This window comes from Antechinus flavipes, chromosome 5, assembly GCF_016432865.1.
Source record: "Antechinus flavipes isolate AdamAnt ecotype Samford, QLD, Australia chromosome 5, AdamAnt_v2, whole genome shotgun sequence".
In the NCBI taxonomy this organism is placed as follows: Eukaryota; Metazoa; Chordata; class Mammalia; order Dasyuromorphia; family Dasyuridae; genus Antechinus; species Antechinus flavipes.
Window position 1 is genome coordinate 258,573,022 of NC_067402.1, and position 13,862 is coordinate 258,586,883.

Consider the following 13,862-nt stretch of genomic DNA (forward strand, 5'->3'; position numbering starts at 1 on the left):
TTTTATCATTTGTTGTTAAAGGTTTTTGCTTTCATATTTATATCTTCGACTTGGAGATATTTTCTTTGAAACTAATGAAGCATAAGGATGTAAAATGTGTGGTGTTGCTCCTATATTTGAATCTAAATAAAACATGCCCATCATGAAAAATATGCTAAATTCGTAATGTGAATATCCACGTCACATATCTAGTCAAGTGTGTCAGTTCTTGTCAATATTTTCTCTCCATTATGTCTTGTATCTATCCTCTTTTCTACATTTTTTTCTGGCCACTATCCAAGTTCAGATCCATATTATCTCTAACCTGGACTACTATTATAGTCTCCTAGTTGGTTACCTTTCCCTGCCTTCAATTTCTTCTCTCTATATTCTATATACCATTGAACTCAGGTCCATTTTTTTTTTTTTTTATAGTCATATTATTCTCAAGAAATTGTAGTGAAGGAAAAGCTTCAAGGAAAAGACAGGACTCACAAAAATCTCAGAAGATAAGGACTTCAAAAGTTATGCTGGTCAACTTAAACTTAAAATGACTTCTATAACATTTCTGAAAAGGGGAGACTGTCTGCTTGGAGACTTCCTGTGTAGAATAATTTTAGTGTTTATTAAGCCAAAGCACTCTGCTTTTCCAAAGATGAAGAAGTTTTTCTTACCTTGAACCCAAATCTATCTCTGTCTCTTTCAACCAATAGTGTTAGTTCTATTACTGGCATCAAGAAAAAGAAATCAAATCCATTTCTTAATTCTTTTCTTATCCAGGGTAGATGTCCCTAGTTCCTCCAACATGTCTGGAAAAGACATATCTCTAGACTTTTCAAAGATCTGATCATATTAAAGGATGATCTTTTAATTCTTATTTTTTAAAACTTAAGCCTTTGATTTCTTCCTGCTGAAGGTGTTCAGCAGTATGAGTGAATCCAATATCCAGACCTAGAAAAAGGGAATCTGACATCAACATTTCCCTTTTAATTTTGAGAAAAGTAATTGAGACTAATTTTTACTATTCCCAAACACAATCTAAAACTCAAGACTACAATAAAATTCTTTGTTATCAGCAATGATTTATATTAGAAATAAATTTCTAAAATGTATTTTCAACTTTGTAATATACACAATATTAGTAGATCAGTTTTTTGGCAAACAAAATGGTCCAGAAGAGTTTGCTTTCTAAATAAGGATCAGATTAAATGTATCACACAATAGCAAGTCTCAAAAGAAATGTGAACTTATTAAATGTTAGTATTGATAGTCATTGTTCTTATCATTTTTTTTTTTTTGGCAGAAACAACCAAAATTGAACTTGACTAAAATTATGAATGCTACTCAGCAAATAAGCAATATCAGTAAGCTTTTTGAAAAATTTCCACTCTTATATTAGTATTGCTTGCCTTGAAATAATCGATTTCTTTGTGTACTCTTTTATTTGTTTCTATGTAGGAGAAGAACAGAACAGCATCGTCTATACAAAAGTTACACCTTTTTTGGAGGACAGTGAATCAATGAGTGATGAAGAAGATTCCTTTCCTAAGTCTTCATCCCAAGCCCAGGACTGCTCTCCTATCCTTCCTTTCCACCCCCCACCTGCTTACTTTTCAAAATCTTCCCTTATAAAGTCTACTCTTCTGGACATTCTTAATGTGATTTTATTTGCTATGGTTCTTATCATTCTTGATACCCTCTGTCCTTTTCTCCTATGCTTACAGCCACTTCATGGAAATGTGAAGGATTCTGGAAATGGAACTCCTCAAAAGTAACATCACAAGAAAATTCAGGGAATTTTATATATTGAAGATAAACATTGATGAATCAGACAATACATGACAGCACAATACAACTCTCAGAAAGAAGAACAATTAGAAAGCAGGCAAGATGAATGACATTTAAAAGATTGCAAAAATAATGTGGCAGAGGAAGAAAAAAGTGATGAAGAGGAAGAAAGAGAAAGGGAGAAAAGATGGTTAGGATGTTATAAAACAGAGAGAAATGAGAATATGTTAATACAAAGGATGAAGAAGAAAGTCAAAATGAAGATTTTGAAAATATGAAGTGTAATGGGCTGAGGCTTGAGTTGATGCACTGAGGTCCCAAACACATGAGGCTAAATAGTAATTGGACCATACTCTATTAATATATAAGCTTGGAGAAAGAATGGCCCCCACCCACTCTTTGTGCACGTGCTGATGTGTTGTATAGGAAATGAAGATTTTTGTGGGTGGAGGCAGGGGAGTGGAAAAGGAAGGGGAGGAGAGACTGCTTGCTTTTGTCATTGTGACAACCTTTCAATTCAGATCCCTCTCTGTTAGCTGGCTTCCTGTCGCAGCTGCCCATATTGCTATCACAATCTTTCTTGCCCATATTGCTATCACAATCCTTATTCACCTCTTCACTTCAGTAAAGATTGAAGATTTTCCCCTTAACCTGAATTCCTGACTCCAGCTGATTTTAAATACGCTGTCATTACAATTGGCGCTCAAGCATGGGAACCAAGGACCCTATTTTCACTGAAGAAGTCTCCAGTGACCAGGAACTTAGGTGAGTATAAGACAAATAGGGAACTTATTTTCTTAAAGACTAAATTAGTAACCTTTTTTTTGGCTGAAATGGGACAGATCCTAGGTAAAGATTCTCCATCCCCCACCCCAACCCCCCCACCTCCAGCCCCACCCAGGAGTGGTGCTATAGAAAGCCTGCTTAAGCTGATAGAAGATCAAGGGCTACTTATAACTTGGAAACAGGCAGCTAGACTTCTGGGTATATTAAAACGCACCTCCTCTTGGTTCTTAGAGGAAGAGCAAATCTCTCTAGATAACTGGGCATTGATTGGTCAACAGCTCTCCGCATATTACAATGAAAATGGTCCTCATTCAATTTCCATCAAGGCATTTTATTTATACAATATGATACAGTTGGCCTTAAGATACCTTATAAGTTCTAGGAGAAAAGGAAAGAACTCTAGGAATAGCCAAATGGGGAAGCCTGAGATAAAGGAGGAAGACAAAGAACAGATTAATGGCCATATCCCCACAGGGCATGGAGACTTGAGTGAGGCTCTAGGGTGTGGTGAATCTGAGGCAGCTTCAGCCCCACCTAAGGAGCAGGTTGTAATGACCGCGTATTTAAAGTCAGCCGGAGTCAGGAATTCAGGTTAAGGGAAAAATCTTCAATATTTATTGAAGTGAAGAGGTGAATAAAGATTGCTATAGCAAATATAGGCAAGAAAGATTGCGATAGCAAATATAGGCAGTTGCGACAGGAAGCCAGCTAAGAGAGAGCGACGCGAGCCGAGCCAACCATGGAGCCAACCGTGGAGGCAACCGTGGCAATGGCCGTCCCAAAAGTCTCTCCTCCCCTTCCTTTTCCACTCCCCTGCCTCTACCCACCAAAATCGTCATTTCCTATACAACACATCAGGACTTGCACAAAGAGTGGGTGGGGGCCATTCTTTCTCCAAGCTTACATATTAATAGAGTATGGTCCAATTACTATTTAGCCTCATGTGCTTGGGACCTCAGTGCATCAACTCAAGCCTCAGCCCATTACAGCAGGTAATTGACTCTCCTCCATCAACTCCACCCTCCAAGATGGAGGGAGAAGGAGTAGTGGGGGGGGGGCAGTGACAGCACCAGCACCTCCCCACCAGCATCCAGCACCTCCCCCCCAGCATCCAGCTGCTCCTTTGAGTAGATTGCAAAAGGGACTAATTAAGGCCAAAGAGGAAGGGAGAAATGTATTGGAATTCCAACACCACATTTTTCCAGTTATTCAACAGTTTAATTCTTCAGGTCAAGAAAGTAGAAGATACTCTCCTTTTGATATAGATATCCTCAAAGACCTGAAAAAAGCTTGCACTCTTTATGGGGCTACATCAGCTTATGTTAAGATGCTATTACAGAATTTGGCTTTTGAAATCTTGACCCCTAATGACTGGAAATCTATAGCAAGGATATGCCTAGAATCTGGACAAAACTATTTGTGGCTTTCTGAATATAGTGAGCTCTGTAGGATACAAGCTCAACAAAATAGTCAAAATGGAGTTCAGACTGCAATCACCTGTGACCTATTAACAGGTGTAGGTCCTTATGCAGATGTCGCAGCACAAATTAGTTATTCTATAGCAGCATATCAGCAACTTGCTGCTAATGCCATCAAAGCGTGGGCTTCTCTCCACAATAAAGATGAAAAGGGTGGGGTCTTCACAAAAATAACACAAGGGCCAAATGAATCCTTTGCTGATTTTGTGGGACGTTTGCAGACAGCTATCACAAGAACAAATGGAGAAAATGCAATAGCAGACATTTTGATCAGGCAACTTGCTAAGGAAAATGCTAATGAGGTTTGCAGAAGAATTATACTAGGACTGCACAAGGATGCTCCTTTAGAGGAGCTCATAAGATGCTGTGCCACAGTGGGCACAGGTGCCTTTTATAGCCAGGCTATGAGGCAGACTTCCCAAAATCCAAACATGGGAAGACAGAGTCCCTGCTGGCAAGGGAGAGACTCGTAGATGCTTTCAGTGTGGAAAAGTAGGGCATCTGAAAGCTCAATGTTGGTATAGAGATAAAATGGGAAAACAGGGTGGGAGTACAAGACCCAATACCCCATGTCCAAAATGCTACAGAGGCTTCCATTGGGCCTCAGAATGTAGACAGATTCAGGGAAACGGGATGAGGGGCCCAGCCCCAGGGCCCAAGGCAAAAAACACTTGGGGCATGATAGCAGTCAATGGTGCAGCCAGAGAGTGCCTAGAAGTCCAGTACCCAGACATGACCAATCAGCCAGAAAGCCATATGATGGGAGAAGGGGATTACACAGTCAACCATCCAGGAAGCAACCTCATGGCAGAAAGGAATTACAATTGGAGAGAATAGAGCTGTATGCAGCTGGGACAACTGAGATACCCCCTGGAGAGGTGAAATCTTTTCCTCTCCAGCCTATGGATCCCTTACCTCCAGGCACAGTAGGCTTGACCATTTCACCTCCTTTTTGTACGTACAAAACAGTGTCCATCCCAGACACTGATGTGGGAAACTGGGGAATGTGTAGATAATATCCCAGTCACTAATACAGGTAGACAATGTATGACTTATCACCCAGGAGAAATAGTAGCATCAGGTTTACTCATGCAGAATCCTAATAAGCAACCTGGTGATAGTCACCCAGATTCTGACTCCAGACCACAAAATCCAGGAATATACTAGACAGCAGCTGTAACAGCTGACCGACCTATGCTCACGATCTATATAAATGGCCTACTATTGGAAGGATTGGTAGACACAGGTGCAGATCGTACAGTTATTAGAGGTGCCAGTTGGCCCAGTCACTGGCCAAAGATTAAAGCAGACACCTATATGTCTGGAGTAGGAGGATCAATAGCAGCTGAAGTTAGTGCTGCCCCTATGAGATGGACTTTTGAAGGCAAAACAGGAGTTTTTACTCCTTTTATAGTTGAAAAAATCCCCATCAATCTGTGGGGAAGAGATGTTTTACAACAATTAGGGTTAAAAATGAATACTTCAGTTTTTTAAGCAGAGCTGCTGTTGAAGGCCTGCCAACACTTTCACCTGTTCCTATCCAATGGAAAACTGATACACCAGTGTGGATAGAACAGTGGCCCTTAAGTAGCGATAACATTCAGGCCTTATTAGATATAGTACAGGAGCAGCTTGAACAAGGGCATTTACAACCTTCTCTAAGTCCTTGGAATTCCCCAGTGTTTGTTGTAATAAAGAAATGGGGAAAATGGAGGATGCTCACTGATTTAAGAAAAGTGAGTGAACAGATGAAAACTATGGGAACTCTTCAGCCTGGACTTCCATCTCCTACTCAATTGCCTAGAGAGTGGCCTCTTTGGGTCATCGATATTAAGGATTGTTTCTATTCTATCCCTCTGGATAAGGAGGATATGAAAAGATTTGCCTTTTTAGTGCCCAGCGTTAACTTAGCTGAGCCTTATAAAAGATGTCTGTTTTAAGTGGATTTAAAAAAAAATCTGGTGATCTATAATGCTTCATTTTTCACATTGATGTAAAAGCAATGAACAGTAAAAAGTAAAATATCCATTTTTAAAGAGCGCCTTCACAGCTTTTTCTGGACCCAGAAAATTTTAGAGAGTATGCACTTCTTCCAAGTGCATACATTGAACACAAAAATGTTCAAACAATATAACACAGTTTGCAGTTGATATAATGAAGGCATTCAGGATCCAGTGTGATCCAGTTCTTAAATCCTATATTTTCAGTTTAGTGACCTCTTACTGGCAGCCTTTGATTTTTTCCTGCTGAAGGTGTTAAGCAGTATGAGTGAATCCAATGGCCAGACCTAGAAAAAGGGAATCTGACATCAACAATTCCCTTTTAATTTTGAGAAAAGTAACTGAGACTAATTTGTACTATTCCCAAACACAATCTAAAACTCAAGACTACAATAAAATTCTTTGTTATCAGCAATGATTTATATTAGAAATAAATTTCTAAAATGTATTTTCAACTTTGTAATATACACAATATTAGTAGATCAGTTTTTTGGCAAACAAAATGGTCCAGAAGAGTTTGTTTTCTAAATAAGGATCAGATTAAATGTATCACACAATAGCAAGTCTCAAAAGAAATGTGAACTTACTAAATGTTAGTATTGATAGTCATTGTTCTTATCATGTTTTTTTTTTTTGGCAGAAACAACCAAAATTGAACTTGACTAAAATTATGAATGCTACTCAGCAAATAAGCAATATCAGTAAGCTTTTTGAAAAATTTCCACTCTTATATTAGTATTGCTTGCCTTGAAATAATCGATTTCTTTGTGTACTCTTTTATTTGTTTCTATGTAGGAGAAGAACAGAACAGCATCGTCTATACAAAAGTTACACCTTTTTTGGAGGTCAGTGAATCATTGAATGATGAAGAAGATTCCTTTCCTAAGTCTTCATCCCAAGCCCAGGACTGCTCTCCTATCCTTCCTTTCCACCCCCCACCTGCTTACTTTTCAAAATCTTCCCTTATAAAGTCTACTCTTCTGGACATTCTTAATGTGATTCTATTTGCTATGGTTCTTATCATTCTTGATACCCTCTGTCCTTTTCTCCTATGCTTACAGCCACTTCATGGAAATGTGAAGGATTCTGGAAATGGAACTCCTCAAAAGTAACATCACAAGAAAATTCAGGGAATTTTATATATTGAAGATCAAACATTGATGAATCAGACAATACATGACAGCACAATACAATACAACTCTCAGAAAGAAGAACAATTAGAAAGCAGGCAAGATGAATGACAGTTAAAAGATTGTAAAAATAATGTGGCAGAGGAAGAAAAAAGTGATGAAGAGGAAGAAAGAGAAAGGGAGAAAAGATGGTTAGGATGTTATAAAACAGAGAAAAATCATAATATGTAGATACAAAGGATGAAGAAGAAAGTCAAGATGAAGATTTTGAAAATATGAAGGAAAAAGACGGTTTGAGTAGTCATCAGAATCTCTGTGTTCATGCTAGGAAATATGATTGGAATGAAGCTAAATGCAACATAAGTTAGGAGCAAACAATGAACATTTCTACAGAATTTCCTGTGTCAATGATAATTGATATTTGTAGAAACTTTGATGACATTTCTCTTAAAATAAAAATGCAGAATATTTTGTTTAAGAAACCCTTCACCTCTCTAATAAGTACAGGATTTAGATGTAGATTGAGATTATCGAGTTCATTTTAAAATTCAATTGTTCTGTTTGCATAGATAAATTCAGACCATAGACTAAAGAAAAATTTTGGAGGACATCTTATATTTCATTGTCATTAATTATAGGAAGATTCAACAGATTCAGAGGAGGAAGAAAAGAAAAAGGATGTATTGGTTAACTTTACTGGGAAACAAAGAGTTTTTGAAACTCCAAATATTCCCAAAGGGCTACAGGCTCACAATACACTAGAGAAATGTGCTGGGAGAAAAGATATGTTACTGTTTGGACAGGATTCCTGAGTTCATCAATTTAGGAAATTCACAAGGAATAAATTTCTCTTGATGCCTATTGGCTACTGATCTATATATAGCACAGAGTCTGACAGAGTAGCCTGGGGGCAAAGAAGTTCAGTGTCTTGCTGATGGTCACACAACCAAAATATCAGCAATGGAAATTGAATCCAGGGCTTCCTAATTCCAAACTGACCCTGAATCCACATACTGTGCTATGCCTCAAGTTGCAGAATATGTTTGCAAAACTTTTTTTTTGATTACATCAAAATACTATTATAAATTATTAAATGTAAAGTTTATTTTTGAAAAAAAAGTTCTATATTCTCACATAAAATTATCATTAAGCCCCTAATTTTTGTTTTTCGAAAGACTCTACTTTGGCCAAAATCCCTAAATCCAGTGTCTCCTGAAATTTTTTTGTCCTATCATTTTCATTTAGTTTTTTTCAAAGTTGTTCTGAGTAGACAAAACAGTTTCATATTCTCACTACCACATATTCAATTATTAATTTATTTCTTATCTCCATTTTATTGCCATGATATCAACGTTAGGACTGGAAAAAGAAAATACAGCGTACCCTTGGAATTCAGAGGTATTTTTTATTAAGTTATTTTTGAAACTTCAATTTTGACTTTACTTTTAGAGTTATATTTTAGATTTACTTATTTACTAATCCCTGCAATTGCTTGGGTGGAATTAGAAGGGGAATTTTAGAGCTGGAAAGGATTTCAGAAATAATCTAATACAACTAACTACCCATTTAAGACATAGTGAAGACACACCCCAGAGAAGTTAGCTAACTTGCCTATGGTCTCACTACTAGTTTAGTGAAGAGCCAAAAAGACAATTCAATGATCCTAACTTGTAGAACTTCATGCTTTCTACTCTATTTCTTAATACCTTATTAGTTTCAAAATGCCTTTCAGTTAATCTGTCATTCAGTGAACAAGTATCATAGCATAGCACCTTGTGCTCTTCTAGGTATTAATATATATACCAGTAAAGTAAGAGATTTTAGACAAATAGAAGCCTACTTCCCTACTACACAATCAGCTTAATTATAAATTAGGGGATAGGACAAAGGCACCTCTTTCTTTGTATCTTCTATACACAAGGACCAAATGGCAGAGTAAGTTGTGTTCAATCAGAAAAGACTTAATGAAAGAGGTAATAATTAGGACATAATAATAGGGTCATATATGGATTACAAAAGAGGAAGGACAAAAATCATGCAGAGAGAGTGTGGATAGTAACGATGCTTGCAGCAATGCAAAGCTTAGCTATTTCAGAGGGCCACTAATAAAAGGCACAGCTTTTTTTTCATGAAAAAAAAGTATCATTGGATCCCTTGAATGACAGCTTTAGAAGGATTTGGGATTTGGTTTGCATCAAAAAGTCAGTCTTTCGTTAAGCAGTATAATAATATATTGAAGCATATTTTAGGAAAGCTTTTTGTGATCATTATCAAAGATTAACTGGAATGAAGGTACATTATAGGCAAAAAGATGTTGTTCCAAAAGAAATTTCCTTGTTATTTCTCACCAATTTTAAGCTCACCTCTCTTTGTTCTTCAGATAGACATCAATTCTTTAAGGTATTATTAACACATAAGAGAGGGATTTAAATCAGAACATGAATAATAATCTTATTGTCATTCTGTACTTTCTAACCTTTTTAAAACATGGATCTAGTTTCCAAAACTTGCCTCATAGAGAAGTAGGAAAAAGGAATGGTAACTTTAGATTACAAAATATCATTTCCTATTTCTCCATTTACAATTGAATTGCTCTCACATTTCAGTAATCCAGTTCAGCAACACAATTGTAAAATCTATTTTTATATGTAATTTGTTATAAACAAAATTCATAAAGAAGATTCAGGTCCAGCCATCGGGTACTGTATAATTTAATTGGGCATCCACAAAAAATTATATTTTCTCAAATCTATTGAAAAAGCCAGATAACAACTAACTTTGTTATTTATAAAATATAATTTTACTAATAAACAATAACGTTATTAATCTATTTGAAGCAATTGGAATTTTAGTTAAATCTTATTCCTTTTCACGAGTCTCTATTTCAGTCAAGAATTTTGTTAATGTTTTCTTATCTTTTCCTCCTTTAGTACCTTTCCTTAGATTGTTCCCTGTGTTTGGAATATTTTCCTGGGCTTTTTTATTTTCTTCTGAAAGTCTAACTGTATTTCAGAACTCACATCAATCAATACTATATATATAAAGCTTATATATATACATATAAACCTATATATATATATATATATATATATATATATATACATATAAACCTATATATATATATATGTCCTTCTAAACTCTCATAACTCTTTGTAATTCTCTTAATTGTTGTCCCACACTTGTAGGTTAATAAACACTGAAATAGTAGCTGTTACATACCAGGCAGTGTGCAAGAGATGGAAAGATTAAAAGCAAAAGATCTATACAACATGTAACATAAAAGGAAACCATTACATTGGAGGTTGGAGGAATCTACCTATTTCTGCAACATAGTGGAAAAGTCAAAGAAGTCCCAAAGTGAGAAATGAGATGTCAAATTCATGGCTCTTCCCTTCAGTCAGAGGATATTTATCTTTTCTTCTAGATTATTAAAATTTGAGAATAAGAACTGTGTATCGTATACTTTTTATTCATTCTTACTATTTGAATTTATACTCCTACTTGTATAGAAGAGTTTTTCTGTAAACAGAATGTCTAAAATAATTATTGTAAACATCTAATTCTTTGCTTGATCTGATTGTTAGGTCCATCAATTTCAGAAAAGTGCAGTATGATAGATAGGTTCACTTTATTTTTGCTCACCATAGCTAAAAAAAAATAATTGTAGGACATTGTATATTTCATTGTCATTAATCATAGGAAGATTCAAAAGATTCAGAGGAGGAAGAAAAGAAAAAGGATGTATTGGTTAACAACTTTACTGGTAAACCAACAACTTCTGAAACTCCAAATATTCCCAAAGAGCTACAGGCTCACAGTACATCAGAGAAATGTGCTGGGAGAAAAGGTATGTTACCGTTTTGACAGGGCTTCTGATTTCATCAATTTAGGAAATTTACAAGGAATAAATTTCTCGTGATGCCTATTGGCTACTGATCTATAGCACAGAGTCTGACAGAGTAGCCTGGGGGCAAAGAAGTTCAGTGTCTTACTAATGGTCACACAACCAAAATATCAGTAATGGAAATTGAATCCAGGGCTTCCTAATTCCAAACTGGCCCAGAAGCCACTATATTGTGCTCTGCCTCAAATTATAGAATGTTCTAAAAAACGTTCTGTTGATAAAATGCCGTTATAACCTATTAAATGTAAAAGTTTGGTTTGGAAAAAAATGTTCTGTATTCTGAAATAAAATTACCACTGAGCCCCCAATTTGTGTTTTTTTGAAAGGCCCTACTTTGGCCATAATCTCTAAATCCAAATGTCTCCTGGAATTTTGTTGTCTTATCATTTTTATTTAATTTTTCCTAAAGCAATTCTGAGTAGACATATTTGAAAAGTTTCATATTCTTGCTACCATATATTCCAATTATTAATCTGTTACTTCTCTATATTTTATTATCATTATATCAACATTAGGACTGGAAGAAGATGATGATAAAGAATCTCCTTGGGATTCAGAGGCATTTTCTATTGAGTTATTTTGAATCTTCAATCTTGATGATTACTTTTAAAATTACATTTTAGATTTACTAATTTTCTAATCACTGCAACTGTCTGGGTGGAATTGGAAGAGGAATTTTAGAGCTGGAAGGGATTTCAGAAATAATCTAGTACAACTACCCAATTAAGACATGGAGAAGGCATTCCCCAGAGAAGTCAGCTAACTTGCCTATGATCTCATTACTAGTTTCCTGAAGAGCCAAGAAGACAATTGACTGGTCCTAACTTTCAGGACCTCATGCTTTCCACTCCTTAACACCTTATGAGTTTCAAGATGCCTTTCACTCAGTCATTCAGTGAACAAGTATCATAACACCTTATGCTGTTCTGGAAATTAAGCTATATTCCAGTAAAGTAAGAGACTTTGGACAAATAGAAGCCTATTTCCCTGCTACATGATCAGCTTACCTACAACTTAGGGGATAAGACAAAGGAACCTATACAACTTGATGTAATGGGCAACTCTTAGAAAATGTCTGTGTACCTTCTAGACAGGAGGACTGAAGTCCATACAAAGGCAAATGTAGCAGTTAGTTGTGTTGCATCAGGCAAGCCTTAATGAAAGAGGTAATAATTAGGACATAATGATAGTCATATTGGAATTGTCTCTGACAATGAGGAAGGAAGAAAATATTCACAGAGAGAGAGGATAGTAATGGTGCTTCCAAGCAACGCAAATCTTGAGGTGTAGCTGTTACAGAGGGTCACTAATAAAAGGCATGGATTATTTTCCATAAAAAGAGTGTGAGTGCATGCTTTGAATGGTGGCTGTAGGATTTGGGATTAGATTTGCAACAAGGAGCTGATCTTTCCTTAGGCAGTATAATATGTGTTGAGACATATTTTAGGAAAGAATTTTGTGATCATTACCTGGAATGGAGGTACATTATAGATAGACATCCATTCTTTAAAGTATTATTAACATATAAAAGAGGAATTTAAATCAGAACATGAATAATAATCTTATTGTAATTCTGTACTTTCTAACCTTTTTGATTTCAATTAATTTGTTAATTTGTTTATTTATTTATTGTTGCTGAGGCAACTGGGGTTAAGTGGCTGGCCCAAGGTCACACAGTTAGATAGATAGTGTTAAATGTCTGAACCCATATTTGAACTCAAGTCCTCCTGATGTCAGGGCTGGTGCTCTATCCACTGCACCACCTAGTGCTCCACTTCTAACCTTTTTAAAATGTGGATCAGTTTCTAAAACTTTTAATTTCTGTTACTTGGAATAAATTTTATTAATACACATTAGATTGTGATCTCATTTAGAGGTGGGCAAAAAAAATGGTAACTTTAGGTTCCAAAATATCATTTCCTGTGTCTCCATTTCAGTATTCCAGTAATCCAGTTCAACAACACATTTATAAAATCTATTTTATATGCAGAATTTTATTTTATAGCATTCTTAAACAAAGAAGACTCAGGTTCAGCCATCTGGTACTATATAATTTAAGTGGGTATCTAAAGAATCCACAAAAAAATTATTTTCTCATATCTACTTTAAAAGTCTTATAAAAACTGACTTTATTATTTACAAATAATATTTATTTATTTATAAATAATAAAATGAATAAATATTAATAAGTTGTGAATCTATTTGAAGCATTTAGAATTTTAGTTAAATCTATTTTTTTTCCATGAGTCTCTATTCAAGTCAAGAATTTGATGGATGTTTCCTTCTCTTTTCTTCCTTCTGTACCTTTCCTTATATTGTTTGGAATATCGTCCTGAGCCTTTTCATTTTCTTCTGCAATTCTAGCTGTATTTCACAGCTCAAATAAAAAAATGCCAAGTAAATAAGTTTCATTGGTCCTAGCAAACTGTCAAAACTCTATGTAATTCTCTAATATATCTCATAGATTTTTCATTTTCCCATGAAAATGCTTAATAAATGCAGCTTACCAAAAACTGAAAAAAAAGTAGCTACTATATACAAGGCAATGTTCAAGGCATAGAAAGATTAAGAACAAAAATATAAATAATACATAACAGAAAAGACAATAAAGAAATTGGGGGTTGGAGGAACCTACCTGTTTTGCAACATGGTGAAAAAGTCAAGAGAAGTCCCTAAGAAGATAGCAAAGGGAGAAATGAGATGTCTATGCTGAGTCCCCTCCTTTGAAATTCATGGCTCTTCCTTCCAATCAGGCAGTATCTCCCTTTCCAGGTTATTATCATTTGAGGATAAGAAC

At 35.6% G+C, this 13,862-nt stretch overlaps 1 long non-coding RNA gene across 2 annotated transcripts in view; it reads left to right on the forward strand.

Moving 5' to 3' along the window:
- LOC127564432 (uncharacterized) overlaps positions 1–10,609 on the forward strand; it is a 47,517-nt gene extending 36,908 nt beyond the window's left edge. Inside the window, exons 2-5 of one of the 2 annotated variants that reach the window (XR_007954266.1) lie at positions 1,283–1,343; positions 1,438–2,532; positions 8,519–8,559; positions 10,347–10,609. This is a non-coding gene — a long non-coding RNA (uncharacterized LOC127564432). The other variant, XR_007954265.1, reaches the window with a different exon arrangement.
- The last annotated feature ends 3,253 nt before the right edge of the window (positions 10,610–13,862 follow it).